Genomic DNA, 11623 nt, shown 5'->3' on the forward strand with positions numbered 1-11623 from the left:
GCTGCTACAGGTGTTGCCGCTGTTGCTTAAATTGTTGGTTAGAGTGTTGCTGACTTGGTTGCTGGCGTTGGTGGTGTTGGTGGTGTTGCTGGTGTTGCTGGTGTTGGTGGTGTTGCTGGTGTTGCTGGTGCTGATACTGGCTTGGTTGGATCTATTTTGACCGACTGTTTGTGGTGATTTCATAATTTCATCGTCCGTGTCCATATCTGACAGATCCGAGAACCGATTGTCAGATGCTGCTGGTTTTGGGCTATTTGAATTCCTAATAATTTTCGAGCTTGAGTTGTAAGGGCTTGATCTTAAACGGCGTTTATTATTGGGACGTGGGGTCCACCAATCGTCGTCATCAGCCATAGCATCTTGCTCAGAGTCTTGAGTTGCTACTGGCCGAGCATTATTAGAGGTCGAGGCATAAATGGCGTTAAATTGGTTTATCGAGGAATTTAACGCCTCTCTCATTTTTTTCTGGGCCTCAGCCGCAATCTTTTCGATGTCAAGATCCGATTCAGCAGACATAGTGAACTTGCTTTACCGACTACGGGACCTTTTGGGAAGGCTTCACAAAGGCGATTGAGACCGAGTGGCGAATACGCGCGACCCGCAACCGGGCGGCACCCGGAACTATTACAGCTATTAGGCTTGTCTTTCGTTTCACTTTGTTTTCGCAATTGACAGAAATAGCGGAACGTGGGGGCACTGACACCACGTCCTTAGAAGTCGGATTTAGAAAAAACACAGTCGCTTTTGCCACAAAGGTGGACTTGTCCATAGACTCTTTACAATGCAAAAACGCGTCTGCACTCCACGAAAGCATAAGAAAAATTTGTATTTTCCCCTTTTTTCTTTTTAATAGCCGAAAACACGTCCGAAGCCTTTGACAACTAACGCAAAGCTCTCTGGGTATCATGTAGTCAGATGTACTGCTCATGTCTCGACCAATTGAACTGTGCCCGAAACCTTGTAGCGACCAGTTTCCTGATGCAACCAGACGTTGTGCCGCCTTTCCTGTTGTCAGTTGCGCTTGGATATCTAGGGGATATTTACCGATTAGGTTTCGAGTGCATTGGTGGGGGTTGACAACAGCGCCGCTGATATGCAGAGCAGTGCCTGCCGCTGGGTTCTCTCCATAAGCTTATTATGCCACCACACTAAGACTCCATACAGCAGAGTCGGACGCACCACCGATATGTAGACCCAATGCATTGGAGCGGGTGAGAGTCCCCATGTGCTGCTAAGCATCTTCTCTCCCTTCTCCCTCACCACTTCATAGGCCTTCGGGGTCAGGCTGGTTTTCTTAATTTTCGGGGGGATCCATTGCGGCACCTTGTATCTCTTGGTGAAGAGAATATGGTCCGTCTTATCCGCATTGATATTGAGTCCTAGCTTCTCTGCCCACTCACATATCTCCCTGAGCGTTGTTTCCATGATCGAGCTGAGGGTCGCTGGACAGACTCCCGTGATAATTATGCTTATGCCATCCTCATAAGCAGTTATATTTGGTGCTTTCCTCTCGAATCTCTTGATTAGGTCGTCTACCACCAGATTCCATAGGAGAGGCGATAGGACCCCACCTTGCGGCGTGCCTCTGTGCGCTCCTCTCACCATGGAAGCGGTGCGCCAATCTGATTGAGCCCGCCGGCAACTCAGAAAGTTTCTTATCCACAAGTTGATAGCGGGAGGCGTGTTGGTCGCTTCTAGGCGAACCACTATTGCGTCCGTGCTAACGTTGTTGAATGCCCCGGATATGTCCACGAACACTCCAAGTGCATATTCCTTAATGTTTAGAGCTCTCCCAATAATGGCTACCAGCGAATGTAGTGCTGTCTCCACTGATTTCCCCTTCGTGTAGGCGTGCTGGTTGGTCGGCAGTTGTCTCCCTACATCGTTCCTGATGTATAGGTCCAACGGCTTTTCCAGCGTTTTTAAGTAGGAATGATGAGGCTTATCGGTCTGAAATCCTTGGGGTTCAGGTGGCTGCACTTTCCTGATTTGGGCAGGAAGACAATCCGAGAGGTCCTCCATTGGATAGGAATATAGCCCGTGCTTAAACAAGCTGTATTTATTGCGTAGAGCCATGGGGTGATCACTTCCTTGGTCGCCTGCAGCATGGCTGGGAATATTCCATCTAGTCCTTGTGCTTTTATCCTCGCAAAGCAGTCTATAGCCCAGTGGATTCTACTAGAGGATATTAGATCTTTTGGGAGATGCTCTACTCCAGTTGCTAGATCCTGGTGCTTATTTGCATCGGGTACCTCAGTGCATCCTGGGCCTCTTCGCTGCCCTCAGTCCACTGTCCGTTGTCGCGTTTGAGCTGACTCTGTATGGTTGGCTGCTTCGATAGCAGCTTCCGGAGTAGTCTCTATATTGGAGCAGAAGTTTCTTCATGAGTTTCACTGCGCCTTGCGTATTTCCCTCTTGTAGTCCCTTAGTAGGACTTTGTAGTCCTCATTGAGTATATCATCTTTCGCCTGCTTGGTGATTTTGAAGAATTCTTTGAGTTTGTTGCGTCGGAGAGAAAGGTCCTTATTGCACCAGGGTGGCCTGGTCCTCTTTCTCGTGTCCGATATAGGGCATGATGCGTGGTACGCATCCAGAAGTTCTTTGGAGAGGGTCTCTAGGGACTTTTCTATGTCTTCCGCGGATTCTACTATGCCCGGAGAGATCGCGAGCCGTGTCGTGGTAGTCTTCTTGAACTTTCCCCAGTTAGTATTCCGGGGGTTCCTGAAGACTGATTGTTTTGGAGAGTGTTCGAATGCGTATTGGAACCGTATGTACTTATGATCTGAGAAGGATAGTCTCTCAAGGACTCTCCATTCTGATACCAAAGTACCTTGTCCCCTAACAGGAGTAAGATCTAGCACGTTTGAGGAGGTGGGACCTGGTGGATGGAGCAAATTGTAATTTGCGGACTTCAGTCCGGCGATGGCATTGCCTGAGGCGATCTATGGCCCCTGGACTAAAGCTATGTCGGCGGATCCTTGTTCCATGGCTATGAGGAGTTCCGCCGACGCGACCTTGCTCTTATGGAGGTTGAACTGCAGCACCCTGAGTGTCATGGGTACTGGGCTCACCTCCATACGACGGGTTGACTACTACGGTCAGGTCACCGTCCTCTCCTTCGTCGGACTCATCCAGCGTGATTTCCCGGTCGGCATCCACGATGGTTTCCATACCTAGGTCCTTCTCCACCACATCTGCCTTGTTGTGAGCATCGTTATCCCCGGAGTGGCACTTTTTGACGCGCAGGTATACGCTACCCATGCCCCACGCCATCTTCCCGTATCTGGGATAAAGGATGTCCTCTGCCTCCTTGTTTATTTGGAGGACTGCACTTTGCCCCCCCCCCCCTCCTTGGGTGATGGGGCCGCAACGTGCAGAACCTTCCAGTCCGCGGTTGGGATATCCGGGTTCTGACGCTGCAGCAGCTTCAGCGCCCGGTTCGCTTGGATTGCGATGGGGAAGAGTACCTTCGCTTTTGGAGTGGATGGGATTAGCTCCCGGTCCACCACCTCTATCTTGGCTCCCTCCTACAGCGCCTCCAACTGGCAGACCGCTTGCGTCAGCCACTTCCCCCCCCCCCCCCCCCCCAATTACCCACCCAGAGCCATCGAAGGTGGGCATGGGAGCTTCGAGATCATCCTCCATCCGTGCGTACAATGACTCAACAAGCCGCGCATGCACCATCTTCCACTACGCTTCGGTCATTTTGCCGGCTTCATCGCTTCTATCAATGAGGGCCACGATCAAGTGTCGTTTGGTCACCTCAGTGACTTTTGCGGTTTTTTGGGCTTTGTTGGCAAACGTCTCCTCCACCTTTTTGGCGCATCCGCCAGTCGAACTCATGTGGGGGAGTTTGGCGAAGTGAAGCCTCCCCTCAGCGATTTTCTCCTCAGCCCAGATAAGCTTTGCCTTCTCCTCCGGGGATAGGGCGGCTTTTTCCTGGAGCCGATCCTGGATTCGGAGGGCAACCTTGTATAGCGCCTTGGCCTTCATTCCCTCGCTTGACCGCCTTGGCCCGTCTCTGCGCTGGGAGCTGTTGCCTGGTTTCGGTGAGTGGAGAAGCTGCACGTTCTCAAGGACACAGTCTGTATCAACTATGGCACGTGAGCGGCTCAACTTCCGCTGCGTAGTTTTTTCGGCAGTAGCATTGCAACTGACATGACCTGCTCCCGTCACATCAGAGGTGTAACCGCTGGCGACACGCAGAGAGGATTGCTCCCCCCCGTGCCCGCCGGTGATAGCGGTCACGCCTTCCACCGACGTTTGGACCGGGCTAATATGTGCCCATTGCCCAGCCGGCACCCTCGGAGAAGGTTCAGATGGAGGATTTTTGCCAGGCCATCAGACCCAAATATTTTCGTAACTTTTTTCAGACCAATCCGGGTCATAAATATCCACAGCGGCAATTCAGCTCGTCTGTGCTGATAAGCAATATAAACTTAGTGACTTAATAAATATTGTACTTAAATTTAAAGTAAACCAAGTGCGTATTTTTTGGGTCATAAAGAATTGGACGGTTTCGACAGCTATTGAAAAAGCTCAGTAGCTCAACAACAGTTTTGATTTTACAGACAATTCTGGGTTAGGTCAGGCTGTCCAGGGCAGGTTCGACCCGATGCCCACAGTCCGCACAATTATGATACCGCGATATATTTTGGACGTCTCGAAACTACATCTCTACAAAAAACTCACATCACTAACATCAAAACATAAACAACAAGATTGGACGACAATTTTTGACGGAATTGGTGGCTTGGATGTGAAGGCCACGACGCACTCACCCATCCAGTGGTGCCTCCTGGTCAGCTTGGGGCATCACCCATTCTCCGGCGGACCGAATCCTATGCCAGGCGGTCTGGTGACCGACTCATCTCGCCCAGGTAAACTCCTTACCAAGGTTCATGACGCTTTAATATTACATTATAATATTTCATTTTTGCTTTGCTTAAACTAACAATTCAGAGTTTCCTATTTGGGTCCTAAGTCCCTGACGTGACCGTGACCCTAGCCAGGGATGCGCTCGCGCCCAGGCTGCCGCTAAGGAATCCAAAGAAGTGGGCGGTGCAGAAATGGCCAACAACCAAAAGTAAAAAAAAAATGCACCGTATGTACCCCTTTCCTACCTCGGGTCCCTAATGGAGCTCCAACAGAAACCACAAGGGTGGGTCAAAATGAAATCTGAAGTTCTTTCTTCTTTAAACCCTTTTTGGGACAATTTACAGCACTTGTGTTGCACCAATCCCGGACTCGTTTTCGGAGACGCGGAGGACAAGACACCATGGACTCGGTGTTATCGTAGTCGTGTTACCAAGCAAAACTACACATATAATGGTCTCTTTCAAGGTTCTAATGAAGTATCTAATTAATGAAAACTGCATTAGAGTGTCATACGGCTATTACGGTTTTATATTCCCACTCTTGTATGCACGAGGTATAAAAATATAAATTGATGTATAAATGGGAGTCGCTGAAGATAATACAAATGCTTTATAGCTTTATTTGTTTTGCTTTGCCAAAATTTTGATTTCGGAAAGTTCTAATTGATCTTGCCGAGCACGTATCCTCAGATATTTACATACATACTATGTATGTATGTACTTATATAGATACATATGCATATATGTACATTCCCAGCAGACAAAAACTCCGTAAAAAATATTAAAAACTGAAGTTTTGCGGATCGCAGGCGGACAAAACGTCCGATTTTAGGCTCAAGATCGGTAGCAAAGTAAATTACTTGTCCTGGGGTTTGTGGCAGCAAAACCTCTCATTTTCGGAGCACGAACTAATAGCGTTTGCGGACGCTGTGGCGAGACCGGAAACGGTACCGATAGCAACCCCTTTACGATACCCGAAAAAGGATCGTTTGCTGACCTGTGGCAATACCGCAGGAAGTACTGTTTGCGGACCTTTTGACGATGCGTTTCAGATACATTTTTAATATCTTTTTCCAACTAAATTTTTTTAGAATTTCGGGTTTTTTAAATGTAAATAAAACATACATTTATTTATGTTTATCATTATTTATTATTTATCATTATTTAACTTAAAAAATAAACATTTTACTTAAGATTTGTTTATTTCCTTTAAACTAATAATACCTAATACTAATACAAACCGTCCTGTGCATTCTGCTTTTGTGTCGCTCTATCGAAATCTGCGTGCTCCAACGCAAATTTGTTTATAAAAGCGGCTGTAAAAATATAAATTATTATAAGTATATAAGTATTAAAAAATATACGAAAAATATACATACCTTTGACGGATGACGTAATAAGCATCTCTCGAATGGACATTTTGGACTCTGTCCCAAACCAGGACCATTGGCGCGCCACTTCGTCGGAAATTAAGTCTCGCCAGCATAAATAAATATAAATCTAGTCAATATTAGTTCATTAGTATGAGATTGTACATATTAATCAATTTAAATTTAACACATACCGTTGAAAACACGTGCGTCTTGTAAAAAACTGTTCACTCACGTCCGCACAACTCGCCGGTCAAAAGGAAAAGAGTCGCAACGGGAAAAATTCCACAAACCAAAAGAGTTAAAAGATAATGCAATAATATTTGCTTCTCGCACATTTGCAGCGAAATAACAAAAAACAGGCAAGCGACAAAAGAAGTAAGGAGAAGAACCGTTCATCGAGTTCTAGAAATTTCGTTGACGACAAGATTTTTAACGCGTGCAGTGCGTTTTAGTGTCCGTTAGCGGGACATTTGCGGCATTTGCACGGGTCCCAGTGTTCGCCCGTTTCAGTATCCGTTTTCGGCTCAGGTTTCGACAATTAGGCAAACCTATTGCGGTAAGTCCGCTATTTGGCCGCCCACTGTACGTTTCAGTGCCCGTTAGCAATACGTTTTCGGCATATTCACGAGAAACGCCACACGGTTTGCGTTTCGTCCGTTTGCGCGTCCGTTTTTGAGCATTCCCCGAACCTAATGCGGAAACTCCGATTCTTTGTTCGCATTTAATATTTTTAGCGGACATTTCTCGGATCCATCCGCACCGAGACCGCTCTTTGTCTGCTGGGAAGTTGGCAAGGAACAATTGAAAAATTTAATTTAAAATGTGGCGCCAAAGCGATTATGTTAAAATTAACATGACCATCTGTCACTTGTTTTTTCCAATTGATAATTAAAGCCTAGTACTCTGACGAGAAAAACCCGCTGTCTAAATTAGACAGCGGAATCGCTGTTTATTTCGCTACCGAGGTAGTGTGACCAAAAAAAATTAAGGAAAATCCTGAAATGCCATGAAAATGTACTGTTTATGGTCACACTGGACAGCTGTTTGTAAACAAATATTCAAAAAAAAATATTAAAAATATTAATAAATATTGCATTAAAATGTATTTTGTGGGTTAAATTCCATATTATGGGCTTCCCCTTGACAGCCCCTATCAATGCCACCTTTTTCCTTCAACTTTCCCTCCATTAGGGATGTCTAAATAAATCAAATGAATTATTTAGACAGCGCGATATCAGCTGTTTACTATCTTGATCTGGCAACGCCATTCAATTTTCGCAGGCTTCATTTTCGTCGTCAGAGTACCGAAAAAACGAAGTGTCTAAAAGTTCTTCTTCTTTTTTTTCGACACCGTTTTTTTTATATGGAGTTTGGCCGCTGTATAAATTTAGACAGTGGTTTTTTCTCGTCAGAGTACTAGGCTTTAGGTACCAACGTTGCTCAAAACGGTTCAAACCCAAAATAATAAATAAAAATTAATCATAAGCAAGTTTAATTTTTACATATATTTACGTTATTTTGTTTAATTAGCTTCTTTATTTACGAAATAAATTATAAATAAAAAAACTTTCCGTGTTCCATTTCCCATCGTTCCATTTTAAAGTTAATACATTCTTCCCACCAGTGTTGCCAACTCTTCATGGTTTGAAAAAGCTAAACCCAATTTCGAAAAAAGATAGAAATAGCCAGCAAATTTTGATGATAGCGAAAAAATAACGGGGACAGAAAACATGTTTTTTTTGTATTAATTGTTGAAGAATTTTTGAAAAATGGTCAAGTTCCTCTATCATCACCTCTACTGCAACTGAATTTATGTATATGTATTTGGTTTGTGTTTTTTTTTTTTCAAAAGTTTGTAATTTTGTTTTTCAAAAATTTTTCAACATTTTTTTTTCAAAATGCTGTCAAAAATTTTTTTTTTTCAAAATTTTGTCCACAATTTTTTTAATAAAATTTTGTCAACATTTTCTTTAATTTTTTTTTTTAATTTTGCCATTTTTTTCTATAATTCTGCCAAAATTTTTTTTTTCCAAGTTTTGACAAAAAATTGTTTGTTCAAAAAATTTTTTTTATTTTACCAACTTTTTTTTTTAAACTTTGCAAGTTTTTTTTTTTAATTTTGTCAATTTTTTTTCGAAATTTCGTAGTAAGAATCGATTAAGAAAATGTAATGCTCTTTTGGCATATCGATGTTTTCCTTGCAATTCAAATGGAAAAATACTACGAAGTATTTAAGTGAGGCATTATAAAACATCATAATACATGAAAGATAATAATACAAAAATCTAAAATTACGGCAATTCTGCTTGGAAAATAGCTATAATTCCTGCTAGACACTAGTTCACAATATCCCGCATTTAGGTTTTGAAACACGCCAGATATAGTGGTAAAATAGCTAAATTGGCAACGCTGCTTCCCACACAGCGCATTTGTGAGGCACGGTTGGGATTTTTCGCAGATGCGAAACTCGTGTTCCCACAGGTAGTGGTAGGCTGTTTACAATACATAGTAGCAATTGGGGACACTTTAGGGCAATAATACACAAAAAAAAAAAACGCCAACTATTTTGGGTATGCTTTAAAACAGGGGTGCCCAAACGTTGCTTATGGCAGAGCAACGCACCAATACACATAAATGAAAACACAAATACATTTACGCAAAAGTTTTTTTTTACTTCAAATTTCTGCACTAAAAAAATGAAAGTAAATTCAAATTAAGATATCGAAAGTAATAAAAATACATGAAAATACATTTTAACAATGCATTGGGGCTCACCATAGCAATTTTTACAAAATAAAAAATTAGATTCTGCAATATCAAATATCTTGCCCGCAACGCAAAATACAACTGATTTTTCGCGATGTACTTTTTTCGGCGATCCAACAACAATTTACATTCGGACAAGCAAGATAACGGTGAAGCCTATGAAAGTGTTGTTGCCGAGATCAACGAAGACGTGGAGAATGAAGAGAATACACAAAATTGTTTGTGTAATCTGCTTTGCCTATGGAGTGAGCCGTGCATGCATACGGCGATTGCTCTGCCTATGCTAAAGAGCAATTACAAAAGCAATGCGAGCACAAAGAGCTATGGGCTGGGCATGACTGCTTTAAAATGTGGCGCCAAAGCTACAAGCATGCCCAAAATAGTTGTTGTCGTTTTTTCTGTATATTCTTGCCCCAATTGTTACTATTTAATATAAACCGCCTGCCTCTACCTTTTTTTTAAAGATTTTGGATGCCTATACCACCTACAGACACTCTTCAGGGATTTTGCACTTTGTTAGAGAAAAATAATTAGAAAAACTAAAATTCCTTGACATTTAATTCATTTAAATTTAGCGCGGATAAATTCTGGCGCAATCTGTGCTTTTTGCTATTGTACAACAATAAAAATTGTTGGTAATTGCTCCATTTCAAATTTGCATCTGCCAAGTCGACAGTCTTTGTTTACGTTTTCATGAGCCACAGCTGATCGATCAGCTGTTCGGTTGGTGAATGCGCTTTGTCGGTGAGTGGGACCACGGGTTTCACTTTTTTTTTAATCCCAAACGTTCCTTACAAATGCACTGTGTGGGAAGACAGTATAAGAAGAAAAAATCAGATTTAGATGCGCTTTGTTGCCGGTCCATTTGAGAAAATTCGGAACGGCAAAACCTTGTGGACCGTTTGGTCAACGGACGGTGGATGCGCTTTGACGGTATGTGGGAAGACCCTATTAAACTGGGTATTTCCTTGACGACTGGAATTAATAAAATAATCGGCGATGTATCGCGACAGTTTGCCGAAAATTATCAGGCCTGCTCCGGTAATCGAAAACGGCAAGATTCTTTAGTTTTCGTTTTTGAAAACGAGAAATTGGTGCTCCGGTAATCGAAAACGAAAGATTTTTTCGATTTAAAACGGGCACCTTTTTCTGGCCGGAATGAAAAGTAAATGGCTTTTTTTATATGAAATCAGATCTTATTTACAAAAGGAAAATAATAGTTTACTCCACCATCATAAGATCATTCTGGCAGGTAGGTATTTTATAAAAAATGTATTTCTGTCCCCACGTCAGATTTGACAACAACATTTTTGCCGTGTTCAACCAGTTTTCTCGGTTTGGCGATAGGTCGATAAGTTCACCGCAAAAAGTTATCGCCAAGGTTGCCATATTGTTGGTGGAACGAAACAGCCAGTTAAAAATACTTATAAAATATAAATGAATGCATTAATAACTTTAAAGGAGAGCCAAAATGGTTGTTTATAAATAATGCTATTTCCTCTCGAATCTCTTGATTAGGTCGTCTACCACCAGATTCCATAGGAGAGGCGATAGGACCCCACCTTGCGGCGTGCCTCTGTGCGCTCCTCTCACCATGGAAGCGGTGCGCCAATCTGATTGAGCCCGCCGGCAACTCAGAAAGTTTCTTATCCACAAGTTGATAGCGGGAGGCGTGTTGGTCGCTTCTAGGCGAACCACTATTGCGTCCGTGCTAACGTTGTTGAATGCCCCGGATATGTCCACGAACACTCCAAGTGCATATTCCTTAATGTTTAGAGCTCTCCCAATAATGGCTACCAGCGAATGTAGTGCTGTCTCCACTGATTTCCCCTTCGTGTAGGCGTGCTGGTTGGTCGGCAGTTGTCTCCCTACATCGTTCCTGATGTATAGGTCCAACGGCTTTTCCAGCGTTTTTAAGTAGGAATGATGAGGCTTATCGGTCTGTAATCCTTGGGGTTCAGGTGGCTGCACTTTCCTGATTTGGGCAGGAAGACAATCCGAGAGGTCCTCCATTGGATAGGAATATAGCCCGTGCTTAAACAAGCTGTATTTATTGCGTAGAGCCATGGGGTGATCACTTCCTTGGTCGCCTGCAGCATGGCTGGGAATATTCCATCTAGTCCTTGTGCTTTTATCCTCGCAAAGCAGTCTATAGCCCAGTGGATTCTACTAGAGGATATTAGATCTTTTGGGAGATGCTCTACTCCAGTTGCTAGATCCTGGTGCTTATTTGCATCGGGTACCTCAGTGCATCCTGGGCCTCTTCGCTGCCCTCAGTCCACTGTCCGTTGTCGCGTTTGAGCTGACTCTGTATGGTTGGCTGCTTCGATAGCAGCTTCCGGAGTAGTCTCTATATTGGAGCAGAAGTTTCTTCATGAGTTTCACTGCGCCTTGTAGTCCCTTAGTAGGACTTTGTAGTCCTCATTGAGTATATCATCTTTCGCCTGCTTGGTGATTTTGAAGAATTCTTTGAGTTTGTTGCGTCGGAGAGAAAGGTCCTTATTGCACCAGGGTGGCCTGGTCCTCTCTCTCGTGTCCGATATAGGGCATGATGCGTGGTACGCATCCAGAAGTTCTTTGGAGAGGGTCTCTAGGGACTTTTCTATG

General features: G+C 43.5%; 1 long non-coding RNA gene across 1 annotated transcript; it reads left to right on the top strand.

Annotated features, from left to right (window-relative positions):
- Positions 1–4698: 4698 nt before the first annotated feature.
- Positions 4699–5483, top strand: LOC138928056 (uncharacterized). Its single transcript, XR_011444542.1, has 3 exons — positions 4699–4880; positions 4963–5161; positions 5223–5483. It is a non-coding gene; the product is annotated as an uncharacterized lncRNA (long non-coding RNA).
- Positions 5484–11623: the final 6140 nt, after the last annotated feature.

This window comes from Drosophila kikkawai, chromosome 2R, assembly GCF_030179895.1.
Source record: "Drosophila kikkawai strain 14028-0561.14 chromosome 2R, DkikHiC1v2, whole genome shotgun sequence".
NCBI classification, from domain to species: Eukaryota; Metazoa; Arthropoda; class Insecta; order Diptera; family Drosophilidae; genus Drosophila; species Drosophila kikkawai.